This window comes from Pteronotus mesoamericanus, unplaced genomic scaffold (genome assembly GCF_021234165.1).
Source record: "Pteronotus mesoamericanus isolate MK-2021 breed Mesoamerican mustached bat unplaced genomic scaffold, CSHL_Meso_final scaffold_167, whole genome shotgun sequence".
Classification (NCBI taxonomy): Eukaryota; Metazoa; Chordata; class Mammalia; order Chiroptera; family Mormoopidae; genus Pteronotus; species Pteronotus mesoamericanus.
In genome coordinates, this window is record NW_026555308.1 from 30996515 (window position 1) to 31012537 (window position 16023).

The following is a 16023-nucleotide window of genomic DNA, read 5'->3' on the forward strand; positions in this document are numbered from 1 at the left end:
GTAGCAATCATTTTTATGGCTGGGAAGTATTCCATTGTATGGGTAGAGCAAATTTGTTTATCCTTTGACCTGCTGATATTCATTTTAGTTGTTTACAGTTTTGCTATTAAAATAAAGCTGTTATGAACTTTCCTGCACAAATCTTTGTGGAGTTATACGCTCTCATTTCTCTTAGTAAATATTTTGTATAGAGTGGCTGTATCACATAGTAAGTATATGTTTAACTTTTTAAAAAACTTCAAATTGTTTGCCAAAGTGGTTGTACCATTTTATATTCCCATCAGCACTGTGTGAGAGTTTGAGGTCCTTCACACCCTTGCAAACACTTAGTATTACCAATTATGTAAGTGTAATTTATAACTGAAGTTTTTAAACAGAAACTTGATAATGACTTTGAGTCTAATGTAACAGTGAATAAAACAAACATTCAGTCAAAAAATAAAATTAAAGTTTTAGTCACTCTGTTACCAAACACAACTAGAAAGGAGGGGGGCTGGGGGTCCTACTGCTCACTGCCTACCAGACAAATCTCCAAAGATGGAGTTCAGTGGAAAAGAAAGGAATCTTTTATTTAATGGTAAGTTTCTGCCTAAAATATCTGGGTAACAAAAGTAAGGGGTAAAGGAAAAGTCAGGGTATGACATCAAAAATAGTCTCATTGCAACTACTACATAGGTTTAAGGACTGAAAATACCACAAGATCAAAAATCTGTTCACAGTGCTGACTATTATCACCAAGGTCTTTGGAAATAACAGCGAGTTTCTGCCTCAAAGCCCATTCCCTCTAAGGCACACGAAGAAACACTATCCTGTCACCCTCTGCCAGCTCAGTTCAAGATAGTGCCAGGAACCTCTTCTCCCGCCCCAAAATATCATAAACGCAGGTCGCTTAGTTGGTCTCCAGTTGCTGTCCAGCTTCAGGTGCCTTTTGGAGTCTGTGCCCTAGGGCCTCTGCTCACAGGCTGGCACTGGCCACTGCTCGTAGGCCCGCTGGTGCCCATTGATGTGCCCCTTGCCAGGGAAGGGGAAGGAACCAAGTAACTTTTTGCTTTCTGGCACGCTCCTTTTCAAAAGTTGTCTCCCGGAATCCCATGTGTGCTGAAAGCGAGTGAAGTGTACAACCTTCCAACCAATGAGGGCCAGTGTAGGCCATGTTTGCTGTTGACTGGCTTCCAACTGCGATGCTTAGCAAGGGGGCAAAGTCTGCAGTCACACATGTGCAGCTCAAACCCCTCCTCCATTTCTGGGGGGTACATGTGTCCCCCTGTTACAACTCTAGTAGTTGTACACTGATGTATCCTTTTTAATTTGCATTACCAGAATAATTAATGATGCTGAGTATATTTTCACATACTTCTTTGTCTACCACATATCTTCGGTGTATGTTCAAATTTTTTGCCCATTTATATGTTGAATCATTTTTCTTATGGTTGTTTGATTTCTTATGGTTAAATTTGGGTCTTTGGTACTAATACTGCTTCTATTCAGGTATTTATGTTATCTGTATATTACCTGCTCTCTATTACTTTCTTATATTTCCTTGGGGAAATTGGGTTACCTTTCTAGGTTAGTTTCCTCTACTGGAAATTTATGATCTTAATTCCAGCAGGTGGTTCTAAGGGTTGAGTAAGAGAAGGCATGCAGAGTACTTATCAAACAGCTTAACACTGAATAAACACTCAAAATATTCATTTTTTTATTGGATAATTTCTATTCAATTACTTAAACCAATTATTTTATATTATTCAGTTAAACAATACCTATTGCTGCATACGGAAAAAAACAACTTATAAAGAATGCTTACGTGTATTATGGTGTTGCTATTATGTATAACTAGTGAGGTAAAAATTCTTTTATTATATGGACATGTCAGACTTGTAGCTTTGTAGTAAACTCCCTCGTCTCAAAAGAGCTTCTTAAAGTGTGCCATTAATAAAGGTGGATGTCCAAGATCTAGTTGCACTTAAATTCTGCTTGTAGTATGTGACTGATATTCATCAAGCAATTTCTCTTTTTTTTCTTCTTTATACCCATTTTTGCTTTTATTTTCCCCAAACTTTTGCTATTCCTCAAACTTAGTTCCCTAAGGAGAGGTTATGAAAATGACTCTTTAGAGTGGTATTAAATGCCAACTGCTGCTACTAATGTTTTAGGAGAAATGATGCTCTTCATATAAATACTTATCCCTATGGTAATAAAAAGCAGGGATATAAAATCAATTCAGTACATGAAATGTAATGCAAAACAATGCCATAAAACACAATACACATTTAGGTAGCCCACGTTAATTTGTCCAAAATGGTTTTTTCCCCTAGTATAACCTTTATCATATATTTTGCTGGACTTTGAAAATGCAAGGACCTGGTAGATGTTATTTTTATCTTATGAACATTTTAATTTCTAGTACCGTAGTAAAATTAATGTTGTTATATGAAAAATACAAACCTTGGCTATCACCCACACTCTTCATTTCCTCCTCAGTTTTAATGGCTTTTTCCCTCCCTTGAACATCCACACCCCAAGCTCTTACGATTCTCTTGGGTTCCCTCTCTTTCCTCACCCTCTTGTCCTCTCTTCTTTCCCTTTCTCATGAAACCTTTATCATTTTTAAAGTTCCCATCAAATACATTACCTTCTCTGTAAGGTCTTCTATAACCTCTTTGGAAATCACTACTTTTTGTTGTTGCTGTCTAAGTCTTTTGTTTATATTTAGAGTATATCATGTTGTAATTGTACATGTGTATTTGTGTGTCCTTAAGAGCACAGCTGTCATCTAATTTCAGTAATTTTGTACATGAACCAATTGCTCTTATATTTGTATTTAAAGCAGGCATTGCACAATCTAAAAATAAACAGTGAAATTAATGCTTATATTTTAAAATATTGATTTTTTAAAACTTAGAATGACATTAAATAAAGACACCATGACAAGTCAAGAGAGAAAAAATGAAAATATTTTATATTTTGGTATCTTTAATAGCACCTTTTCATGCTTTTTGAAAAAAAAATGGACATATATTTTCATTTTGCACAGGCCCTGAGTGTAGTATAACTTGAGCTGATCCCACAGGGGAATTCTGGAGCTAGGCATGCCTCGAAAATTGTCCTGAGTCCAGGCACAGAGCTGGTCTTTCGTATTCGTGCATGAGCCAGACATCATCTAGAGCCACTCAAGGGAGGTGTGCATGCACAGGGGTCCTCGGCAGGATACCAACTTCTCCTAGCCTCTTGCCTGACTTACTGTCTTCCTGAGATCAGTGCAGGATCAAGGAGGAAATAGGTGGTGCACTTAAAAATTAGAATAATTCTATAAAGGTTTAATAAAATGATTATATACCAGTATATGGGAAGGGAAGCCAGAGGAGATATTTCTGTACCCTGGAGCTGGTCTCAAGGGGAGGATTGCTTACCAGGTGAAAGTGAGCTGTTCAGAGAGAATCACCTAGGAAGGAGCAATGGCACCTGGTTGAGGTACAGAGCCAGGCTCGGGAAACCTAGGAGGGAAGAATCCAGTGGAATAAACACCCTGGCTTCACTCTCTGCCTTCCCTTGGATCCCTTGCTTGTGCTTCCCATAGACTGCACCTAACAGAAAGTGAGAAGGTAAGGAATTCATCATTGTAGTGCATTCAAATTAGTCTGTGGGGAAGAGAAAAAGGCAGGAAGGTTCGAGAGTGGACTAGTAAAGGCAAACATAAGGTATCACACTCTCTTATACTCTTCCAATTTACTGTCCATAGAGTGGCCACAGGTAACATTTTCAAATGTAAACATGATTAAATCATTTCCTTGCTTTAAACCTTTCAGTGGTTCTTCCTTAAACTATATAGCCCTACAAAATATATTCTTTATTGCTTCTCTGAGGTTATTCACTTGCTAGGTCCAGCACCCTTTACTCTCCCCAAACTCCCAATATGCTCCAGTCATTGTGAACTTTTTTTAAACACTAATGTATCATTTGTTGCTATCCCACAGGCTTCTACATGTGTGTCCACACTGTTCCACCTAGAAATACCCGCAGGGGAAGTATGGGTAGAGGGATAACAAAACCCTTTACACTCCTGCAAGAGATTATGATAACTGGTTAATGGCCTACCTCTATTAAAGAATGGAGTATATGTCCTGGCATCCTGCTTGTGGAAAAATTACCCATGATTGGCAAATTAACATTGAGCTTCCCTGAGTGTGTTGACTCTTGTTCCTGGGCATGCTATTCGTTGAGTTCATGGAAACTGTGGAGTTGTAACAAGAGTTAGTGACCATTGCGGGACATGAGGTTTTTTAGCCAGGGTGTTTCTCATTTTATGCGGACCTTGAGAGGATGCTTGATAATATACTGTCACGAAGCTATGCTTCTTGTCCTGTGTCCTTCTGAGTGGCTCGGGGCTAGACTTGTAAGCATGAATATTTATTTGAACCCAGAGAAGACTCTTTAATGGTTGCCACAGGGAATAAACAAATTGATGTGGATTTCTCTCTGACAACCCTGCTGCTATCGCTTTCCCGTAAATCTGCACTTGTGCTTACCACCCCTTCTCCTTTTGCGTCTTTGCTGGCTTATTTCCACAATTCTTTTGATCATATGGTTCTTAGGAGACTTCAGGGCAAACACAACTCCTTCTACTCATCCTGTCATGGGACTATATTATAATTTTCTATCCACTTTTTTTACTCCACTAAATTAAAAAAAATTTGGTTGTCATGGAAATGTCCATCTCTTTTGCTCTTGTGTATCTAGCATAAATGGTACCTGACACAATACACTCAATAATACTGTTAATAAAATGGGTTAGGGACTAAGATTCCCTCAAGTCCCCAAAATTCCCTGGTTCCAAATAACACTTAGGGAACCAAGTTGAGAAAAATTAGAGTTTAATCTTTAATGGTTTAGTTGTAGTTCATTTAATGGTTTACGTCTAGCTCCGCAATTAGTGGAGGCCAGCCAATTCCTGAAGATTGAAAAAGGAGTCATCTTAAAATCAATTCTGTTTGATTCAACTCCATTCCAAATATGTGTGTTGAACACCTGATGTAAGAAGAGTAAGGAACACCTGACACTGTGAAAAAGTGAAAGATACTGGGAGTTTAGGGCCTCTGTGGATTCAAGATAAAATGGTTGACCTGCATTATTCATAGAACGTCAGATGCAAACATCTTAAATCAAGCACACAGGACTTGTAGAGGAGGTCAGATTTGCCTATGGTCTTACAAGAGGTTGGAAGATGAGGACTTTATGCAGAAAAAATCATGGGAAGCTTGCAAAAGTAAGAGTGTGGAGTTAAATTTGAGCAGAAGAGTGCAGACAAGGCCTCCGCGATGTGACTCAGTTGGTCGGGTGTCCTCCTGCAAAGCAAAAGGTCATCATTTGATTCCTGGTCAGGGCACATGCCTGGGTTGCGGGTTCAGTCCCTGGTTGGGGTGCGAACAAGCGGCAACCAACTGATGTTTCTCTCCCTCTCTTTCTCCCTTCCTTCTCTTCTCTCTAAAAATAAATAAATAAAATCTCTATTTTTTTTAAAAAGAAGAGTGTAGACAATACTCTGTGGGGTTTGGCTGCAACATAGACAGTATATAATTTGCACCTTAAGAGAGAATTGATATGAAATGAATTGGGCAAGAGTTTTGAGTCTTCTTTATAATGCTAAAGAATTTAATAATTGTTTATTCCCATGGTTGCTTTTATGGTATAGCTTAAAATTTTATGAAATAATAATATGCATAAAACATACATGTGCTGGCCTTTATGTATGCTTGGAGTAGATTTTTTAACTGCTAGAACCCTTCAAACTGCTGCTTCCATCAAAGATGGGGTTTGTCACTGTTCCTCAAGTTAGGTAACATGGGGTTCTTTCAGTTCATGGGCTGGACCTAAATAAACCAATGGCGAGTGATGACCATAAGTGTATTCTTTGTAATCTCTTCTGCTTATGCTTTAGCTCTCTCAATATTAGCTCAGGAATAAATATGTTTGAAAGTTTTCTGTTTTTGTTAAAGGGGCTAAGACATTAGATGTTTATGTCATAAAACTTTTTGGTAATGAGTATTTAATTCTGCTATTTTGAATAATTTTATAATTTAAAACAGAACATAGTGATACAGCACAAATATAAGCTCTAAATTATCTCCAGTGACTGTAACAAAGAAGGTGGTGATCGCTGAGTACTGCCTCTATGTGGTAAGCATGATACAAAGCACTCAGTGCATTCTCTCAGTGCATCATCACAAAACATTGGGCAGCTGGGATCACTGTACTCATTTTGACTGGAAATTACAGAGAATATGCACACTTTATTTTCAGCATCATACAATCTAAATGGATTTAAGAAAAAATGTTTCTAAGTAGTTCCATTTTCAATGAAAGTTGGAGGAATAGCTTAGAAATTGAATAATGTGGCAATACTATCTTTATTGACATACAATATAACAGATAATTTTAGAGCAGAAAGTACCATAGAGTTTGTTTATTTTATTCCTTACTTTAGGAACAAAGAGACTGTGTGATAGAGAGTGCTGACAGAGAGTTACAAATTATGATAGCAGCACGCCTGCTTTACAACAATATTCTTTCCAGTATTCTACACTCTGAAGCTTCAGATGCCTATGCAGAATCTATTGCTATAGGAAAAGTGAAAGGGTCAATCAATTTCATTTCTTCAGAGGGTTTCCAAGGTCAGTTCTATTTTTAGAATGGTCAACACTCAGCTAGAGTCTGCTAATACCATATTTAGTGACCACCATATATTGGAGAGGGTAAATGAATCCTTTTCTCAAGCTCATAAAAACAATCTTATGTCTTAGCAATCCCACTTTGAGAAATTTATTTTATGGAAAAATGTGGTGCATAAAGAGTACATAAAGAAGTCTGTTCATTTTGTTGCAGTGCTGTACATAAAAATAAAAAGCTGAAAATAAACTGTCTCTTACTGGAGCATTTATGAATTATAGGAAATCCATACAATGGAATATCATACAGCCCTTAATAGAATAAAGTAGTTTTCTCTTTATGATGATATTATGAGATACTCATGTGATATTTTATTTATTTATTTATTTTTATTGTTGTGCAATTTACAGTTGTCCCAATTTTTCTCCTGTTGGTCTCCCTTGCCCCAGCCCCCACCTCCCCACCACCCACTCTGCTCCCACAGTCAAACCCAACCCCGTTGTCCATACCCATGGGTCCTCTATACATGTTCCTTCCATACAATATTTTAAATGAAGAAGCAATTTGTATGTGTGTATGCACAACCGCATATTTGGAGGGAACAAAAAGGCATATATGTAAGCATATATACACACAAACACACAGGAAAAAGAGGAAGAAAGACATACTTATAAACATAGTAGAATGTCAGAAAAGTTAGACCATCAGGCTGGTAAACCACGGTAACCTCCAACCATTGCAATTGGATAGATTGGGAGAGAGGAAGATGTGGATTTAATATTGTTACACATTTTAAAATAGCTTGATTAAGATCAACTTAACTATTATTTCAATTTTTTTAGTTTTTTTTTGAAGATTTTATTTATTTACTTTAAGAGAGGGGAAAGGAGAGACAAAGAGCGGAAGAGAAACATCCATATGTGGTTGCCTCTCATGTGCCACCTACTGGGGACCTGGCCTGCAACCCAGCCATGTGCCCTGACCGGGAATTGAACCAGCAACCCCTTGGTTCACAGGCAGGTGCTCAGTCCACTGAGGCACACCAGCCACAGCCCTATTTCAATATTTTTTTAAAATAAAAAATATAAAAAGAGGTTTTTGAAAAGGCCAGATAATCATAGGTAAGATGAACTGTACCTATATAAAGAAAACTTTAAACACAAATGAATGACTCTAGCCTAAACATATATCTGTTGAGAGTAGCTGAAGTTGTGGCACAGTGGGAGAGATATGGGGGTAATCATAAGAAATAACAATTTCTAAATATCATGCAAAAAATTGAGATGGCAATGTTGGTTAGGAAATGTTACTAGGGAATTAAGATAGAATAGGTATGAGAAAGATTAAGAACAAGTGTGCTTGCAGAAGGGGAATGAAAATTTGTGGTAATCTAGAATGTAGATTCTAAATGATAGCCCTAGTATCTGGAGCTGTTGTATGATCACAGGTATTGCAGTGATTTTTAACATTAAACGACATTTAAACAACATTATTCATGTTATATCAGCACATACTAACAGCACTGATTTCTATCAATCTTATTATTAATTTTGTCCACCTAAATATGACATAATGTAGTTAGGAGAACACAGGATTTGCTTACTTTTTTCTGGGGTAAAAATAATACAAATTTCAGTTCAATAACTTTGCAATAATTTCTTGTTGCCTTTGAGGATGAATAAATTCTTGTCTAAAAATATGCAATGAATTTTAATAAATCAGAGTTTTGTGGTTCATTTAAAATTATAAGCCCATTGCTAACTTGCGTATTTATCTTCATGATATAGAATAATGGTGTTATCAAACTTCTCACTCACTGAATTGATGACATGCACTCATGCATGCCTACTGGAAAAACACTCACTAAAATAAATGAAATACAGAGATATTTTAGGGTTGTGTATGTAGGATGCCTTTGAGACTTCCTTTCTTCACTCAATAATTGTTTCTGTAACTATAGAAATTAGACATTTTTACCCACCTGATTTTTTTAAAATCTCACTTTCTCTCTTTTTTTCTTCTGCATAAAGTAGGATTTTATTGCTTTGCATTTAGTAAGTGCTCATGAGGTACATGGCATTCAGCTTAGATCCCTATTCATAGTTCATTTATAATTGAATCCAGAAAATAGATGACTGGAATTAACCATGTTATAAAGGTACTCTATCTTTCTCACTTTCCCTAGCAGATAAAAGAGTTACCTACATCAAAGTCAATCACAAAGATTGCTAGAATTTCATTGTTGTGGAATTCATAGTTATTAACATTTTTTGCTTTCAAGGTCTCCCAAATATTCTCCCAACCATTCTCCCTGATCTCTGGAATGGCCTTAAAATCTCCTAGACTTTAATCTTCACAGGTCAACTACTTGGAATACAGGGGTGGCGATAAGTTGGACTGTTTGCTAGGGGCCCATGATATAAATCAACATATTCTGTGTTCAACAGCATGGAAGAGGATTGCTAGGTGTGTGTTCTTTGGATAAAGGGGTACAACTGAAGGGTCCATAGATACTCAGATCCTGCCTGTGCTGCTTGCTTAGTGTGTGTTCACTGAAGAAAAGGATGCTAATTGTATAACAGTACTGTTCATGTGTCCCAGAGGGGTTATTATTTTTAAATCTGCACAAAGGCACTATATGGCCTGGCAGCAGTTCTGACCTGGAAGGATTTTAATTTTGATCTGCCTTTTTCTGATATTGAAACTGGGATAATGCTTGTGTACTTCAACCTTAGGTTTGAAGGGCCAAAATTAAAAAGTTCAGATACAGTTCTCAACTATGAGCTGTTTAAGGACAGGGACTTGTCTTCCTCATCTCTGAATCTCCAGTATTTTTGATACTGACTAGAATATTCATCAATAAATAGTTGACAAATAAGCATGTCCATGAATGAATAATTGGTTGGTTTAATGCAGATTGCACCAAATATTACATGCATAGATGGAGGTTTAGGTAATGGGGAATGGCACCCCTGTGGGACAGTGGCCTGTGTTGCTGAGAGTGATTGGTGAAAGTTTTGCTTTATTCCCTGATGTGTAAAGAAAAGATTAGAAGAGTTTCCTTTAGAAGTTTCATTGGTTGCTCCAACAATGCAAAGGTACAAGTCCATAATCGTAATATACTTGGTCTACATACCAAGACACAAGGGCAGAGGTAGCTGAAAGATCTGTGATGGGACTAGCAAATGGAATGCTATGGGTCTCCTGGAGTGGAATTAGTTCTGGATAAACAAAGTTTCCTATAGAAACATTAAAGATCCCAGCATGCTTGCTAGTGTTATAGACCGAATTGTGTCTACCCCGCCCCCCTGCCTCAAACCTATATGTTGAAGTCCTAATACTTGATTGTATTTGGAGATAGGGCCTTCCAGGATACAATTAAGGTAAATGAGGTCATTAGGATGGGGCCCTAGTCTGATAGGGTTGCTGTCCTTATAAGAAAAGGAAGAAACACCAGGAGTTTGCTGCACAGAGGAAAGGCCATGTGAGAACACAGAGAGGAGGTGTCTGCAAGCCAAGGAGAGCATTCTCACTAGAAAGCACCCCGCTGGCACCTTGATGTTAGACTTCTAGTCTCCAGAACAATAAGATAATAAATTTATGCCATTTATACCATCTGATCTTGGTGTTTTCTTATGGCAGCCCTAGTAGACTAATATAGCTAGTACTCTTTTGTTACCATTAAGCTCTAATTTATGTCATAAGAATTCTGTGGACACTGCTCAGGAATGGATAATAATAATAAATATATGGACACATTAAGACTGTGTAGCACTAGCATAGAACTATGACAGCAGAATATATGGAAAGCTTTTTTGATTCAGGCATTTCTCAGAGTTTAGTTATGAGACAAAATGGAGGATAACTAGTAAAGGAGGAGATTACTACTGAAAATATCAGTCTTTCTCAGGTAAAATCACTACCTGCTATTTTATGTCAAGGAAAAATGATGGCTGAGTTGTATTGTTAGGGCAAGACACACAAAAAGAGAGGAGTGAAGACAATATAGGGAGTAGGTAATCAAACAAAAAGTTCCCTGTGTTATTCTTATCTTTGGATAATATGTTTCTGTTGGGAAATGCTCTGTCTGGTTTCAGGAACTGTAACCCTGACAAAAGGCTGGAGGGCCCCAAGGCTGGAAATAATCAGGGGGCCTGGGAGAAACAGGCTCCTGAGGAGACATAGTCTGTCCCCACTGACAGGGGTGTAGCTCCTGCCTCTCTGCTTTGCCATGGATGATTGGCTATCAAGGACGGGTAAGTTACCTTGAGCTGAGGTATACAACCTAAGACAGATCCTAATTGATTATTGGTAGCAGAAAAGAAATTGGGGGACACAGAAAAAGAGCAAAAAGGCCCGCACCCCTCGCTCGGCTTGGACATGGCCAGAGTCCTCATTCTATCCAAAAGCAGTCTCCTTGTCTCTTGGTGGCTCCCTCCCCCAGCCTGGCTCAGGTTTGAAACAATACAGGAATCAGTCCTAAACCAGATCTGGTGGTTTCTGGGAAAATCAGGTCTAAAAGTAAATTCTTTAAAGTGTGCTTTGTTCTTTCCTCAAAAGCTCTAGCCAGCTCATGCTGAGAAGGACATTTACATTATTCACAGACCCTACCATATACACTTAGGCGCCCTTATGTTTACTACGCTCTCAGGTTTGGTCATCTCTCTTGTTTACTAGTCTGCTCTCGGACCCATGTAAATTGATATGTTCCTGCCATTTGTTTTCTTCAAAGCATCACCTATTCTCTGCGAATATTAACATACAGATGTAATGAGATAACCAGTGCATTCCTGTTAACCTAGGCCCACTGATAAGCTTTTCAATAAAAGCCTTGGAACAAAGGGCGACGGGGCCTTCCCTGCTAGAGGGACATGCCACGGGGCTTCTCCATTAAGAGGGAAGTACCCACATCTGCTCTCTCGGCAAACATAGAAGTGTTTGCAACATTTTGTGTTTATCCCTCTCATCCGTGACAATCCTGGGCTGGGCTCTGCGGGATTCAGAGCCCTTCTCCCATCTCAGCTGGCCCCGGACAGTTTTCCCGAGATTCAGGGAGCAACACGCTCCCCGTGGCGCGCTCCTTCCCACTCCCCGATCCCACCCCGCCCCACGCAGCGGTTGCTGCCCAGGCCGGGATGAGCAGTGACCCCAGCAGCGCTCATATTTTAAGTATCATGCACTTTCTCAAAACCCAGACCTTGTTGCTAGGGCAAACTAATATCTCCTGTGTTTATTAAAGTTCTTGAATAAGGTTTCATTTTTACATAAAGGAAGCATACCCAGAGAAATGGACAGAAATATTGTTTAAAATTTAGAGTTGATGAATTAAAATAAGGCTATAAGAGCTACTTTCTAGTATGAATGAAAATAGAGATTTATGTTACTTTGGTGATCAGGTTTTGGAGGGAGAGAATGGCTATGGAATGAGCTTGAATTTTGAAGCACGACTTTCTTTGCATTTATTTCCTTTTTAAATTGTTTAATTTGTAAATCTTAATGGTTTAAGGCATATACAGTCATACAAGTGTCCTTTATGCATTGTTAAAAGTATATTTCAGCATTTCATTACTTTAGAAGAAGTTGTTTCATCATTCTTTGCAGTAGGTGAGAGCCTGAATATCCATATATATATTACATACATAGACATTTCTGTGAACAATTTTTATGTGAACTTGTATTATCATTTATGAATAAGCTCTAAATTGGGAATAATATCTTCTACTTATATTATGAAATCAGATAGGAAAATAAAGTTACCTCTATGTATTTAAAATATCTAATTCATAGCATTCTCAACAAGTGCGTTACATGATTACTAGAATTATCTTTAAATGGCATTCTTAAAAGTGATGGATCATTTCGACAGAGGGTAGTCTGAAAGCCTTGAGCAGGCTATTGTGTTATGAGGTATGATTTTTGCAGATATGTATGATCATTAGTATCTGTCTTTTGTTGCATCCAGCAGTTTTAATTTATGACCACTACAGGCCAGGTCAGAAAGACAGATGCTCTAAAAGGATTTAGTCCTCCAACCTTTTGAAATATCAGTAGGTCACAAGATTGGCATGACCCCTTCTTATTTTAAAAAATAATAAGCAGTAGGGATCTAATGTGATTATGATGGTCTGATACTGTTACTTCTGTCGCAAGAAAGAGAGCCAAAAATGTAACAGCTTGATACAAAATGTATGAAAAATGGTCCTTTAGAAGACTGAAGGGCCAGAATCTGTGACTCATTATTGTGATTTAAATTTAATCCTTGATTATGCTTATGTAACGTAGGTGATTTGGAGCAAGACTTGAATAAAATGTTTTACTTTGAGAAATATGCAATGAATTGAAGGATAGCTATATGAGTGTCAGGTATGTATGGTATACCAATTTTTTTTATTGATATTCTGTTTTTTCCTTTTTCATTAAAAAAAACTGAGGAAATTACAAAGCTGGGATAAATCAAGTTTTCCAAATCTTTTGCATTTTTGTCTGTTTCTATCCACAATTTAACCCCTTTTTGCTGAAAAATATTTTTACCAAACTAAAGCAGAAGTCATTTTTTATCAGATTTTATTATTGGTTCAAACTTGAGTATACTAATACTTTACCAGATTTTATAATCTTATTTCCATACAATATAATGGCATTTAACAATTATTTGATGATTAGAAATTACATGTGAAGGTGATAATAAATAGTTTAAAAAGTTAAAATTTATTTCTTGTGATGCCAAAAATGGCCTACTTTGGAAGTTATAGCTTTCTCTATATGAAAGAATAAATTATATTTAAATATGCTTTTTGGAGCATTTAGTCTAGCAGATACGAATAACTAAATTAGCTAGATCCCATATTGATATAGAATATTTTAATCAATCATGACAAATAAGAAAAATCTGATTGCTGACTAAGCAGAGCTGCCACCTAAAGGATATATTTTTAGAGTGCCAACACAATATGTGAAAAGAAGGGGCCTCCACTTTCACTTTCAGGAATTCCTTTCACACTCAAGAAATTTCCTTCTCTTTAGTTTGGGCTGAACTTACTCACTTGCTATAGAATAGGGTAAACAAAATGGAATGTCACTTCCAAGAACAGGTGAAAAAAGACAATGGCTTTCATCTTGGATATTCTCTCTTGTTTTTTCTTGGGTCTTTTATCCTAGGCAGAAACAAGTTGTTATATTGTGAGGCAGACCTATGTGGATGGACAAATGAGTGAGCTTGGTTGCAGGTGTTTTGTGGCTTGCCAATATCCACTCGATGCACAAAAGAGGAACGTTCCCCAATCCAGTTTTGTGATGAGAAGATGGCCCTAGGCAACAGTTTGACTGTAATTTCATAAAAGACCCTGAGGCAGAGGTACCAATCTAAGCTGCACTAAGAAGCTTGATCCACAAAACCTGGTAGATAATAGATGTTTGTTCTGCTGCAATGTATAACCAATATACCATGTTTAAAATTCATTAACTAATATTAGCTTATTAAAGTGTCTGGTACATCCTTAGTTTAAGGATATAATTTTCAAATTCTTTCTTACTACAGACAACATGAATTGGCTAATGCATTTGAACTCTGTTTATATTATACATTATTAGTATTTTATGGAGAACTTTTGTTTAAAAATGAGTGGAAAAATCTTATATTTGTTAGAGTATATATGATTCCTAAATTTCAGGCATCCTTATATCCAGGGAGGTAAAAATAAAAAATTTACAAGTAGAAATGATAAAATGGTGAGATTAAATCTATTTAGTTAAAATGACTATACTAATAGATCATCTGTAGATATCTCTCTGTCTCAAATTAATTTTGTAACTATTTATGGCACATAGTTGGATATGCTATCTATAGCTAGGCCAGAATTTTTCTAACTCTCCCTTATAACTTACTACATTGGATCAATGCTTGTTATTTCTAAAGAAAAAAAGGAAAGTAGCCCTGGCTGGTATGGCTCCATGGATTGAGTATGGGCCTGCAAACCGAAGAGTCACCAGTTTGATTCCCAGTCAGGGCACATGCTTGGGTTGTGGGCCAGGTCCCCAGTAGGAGGTGTGTGAGAAGCAACCACACATTGATGTTTCTCTCCCTCTCTTTCCCTCTCTCTAAAATAAATAAATAAATAAAAAATTTTTTAAAAGTAAAATAGAAACATGCTTCTAAGTATATTATACTAAGGGCTTAGGTTACAGATAAATAATTATTTTACATGGCAACATGCTGTCTTTTAACAAATTATTAAAAAAATCATAGCATTTCTGAATATATTTCAATATACTGAAAAACAACAAATTATTATAGTTTCCACAAGTTATCTCATTTTTGATACATTTCTTAAACTATTATCTTTATGAAAATTACACTTGAATTTTAAGCCTCTATTAATGAAACAAAAAAGTGTAACATACTGTGAGAAGGGTACAGTGACATATGCATATGCTTGCCACCTACCTACTTAGAAAGGAGACCCAAGCCTGAGGTCATAGTGACAGCTGAGCTGGATCCAGCAGCCCCTTGACCCCTATCTGGCCCTTGCTCTGGTTTTCCAGTGGCTGCCTGTACTCTCTAGTTAAGTCCCAACTTTTAAAAGTGAAGCAGATGCTTAATTTCTTTGAAATGGGAGTCAAAATAAAATCAAGGAATTTAGACAAAACCTGTGACTATGGAGAATGTACTGTGACTATGGCCATTTTGGAATGAAGAGTAGACAAAGGCAATGTGCTCAGCTTTCTAGTCAAAGTCCTCCCTGATTTATCAATTACTTAGGCTGGTCTGGTAGCCCATATTCTAGCCACTGTCCATGGTGGTCTGAAAACTGGCTCAATGGTTGCTACCGCTTAGTAACTCTCATAAACTGACCTTAGCTACAAGGTATACATTAAGAACTCTTTCATTTTCTCTGCTTTCCTTTTTTTTTTTTTTTTTTGTAATGTGTTCTGTGTGTTGCTCAAAATTTTGTACCTGAAGTCCAATGCAATCATGGGCTTTTAGTTTGCAACAAAGCACGGAAATGTCAGACTTAATGAGAAAGAAACTGTCATGGAGAGTGTGAGCATTTGCACTCCTTTGGAAAAGCATCTTCCTCACCAGGTTAATCTGGTTTTGAAATGAATTCACATTCCTCCTCTCTGCTAGTGCACTGAGTGAGCCTTGGAAAGGTCAGCGGGAGCTGTCTTAAAGAAACAGCTAAATCAGTGATTACATTTCTTTATATGACATGAAATAAAATGTAAGGGTCACAATATTCTGTATTTAATCATTGCTTTCTTACAGAGCACTAGCGGTCTTCTTCTTTGTCACTTCACTGATGTGAAGGAGAATGGTGAGGTGCTCCAAGCCAAAGATATGGGACAGATTGTGTGACAGAA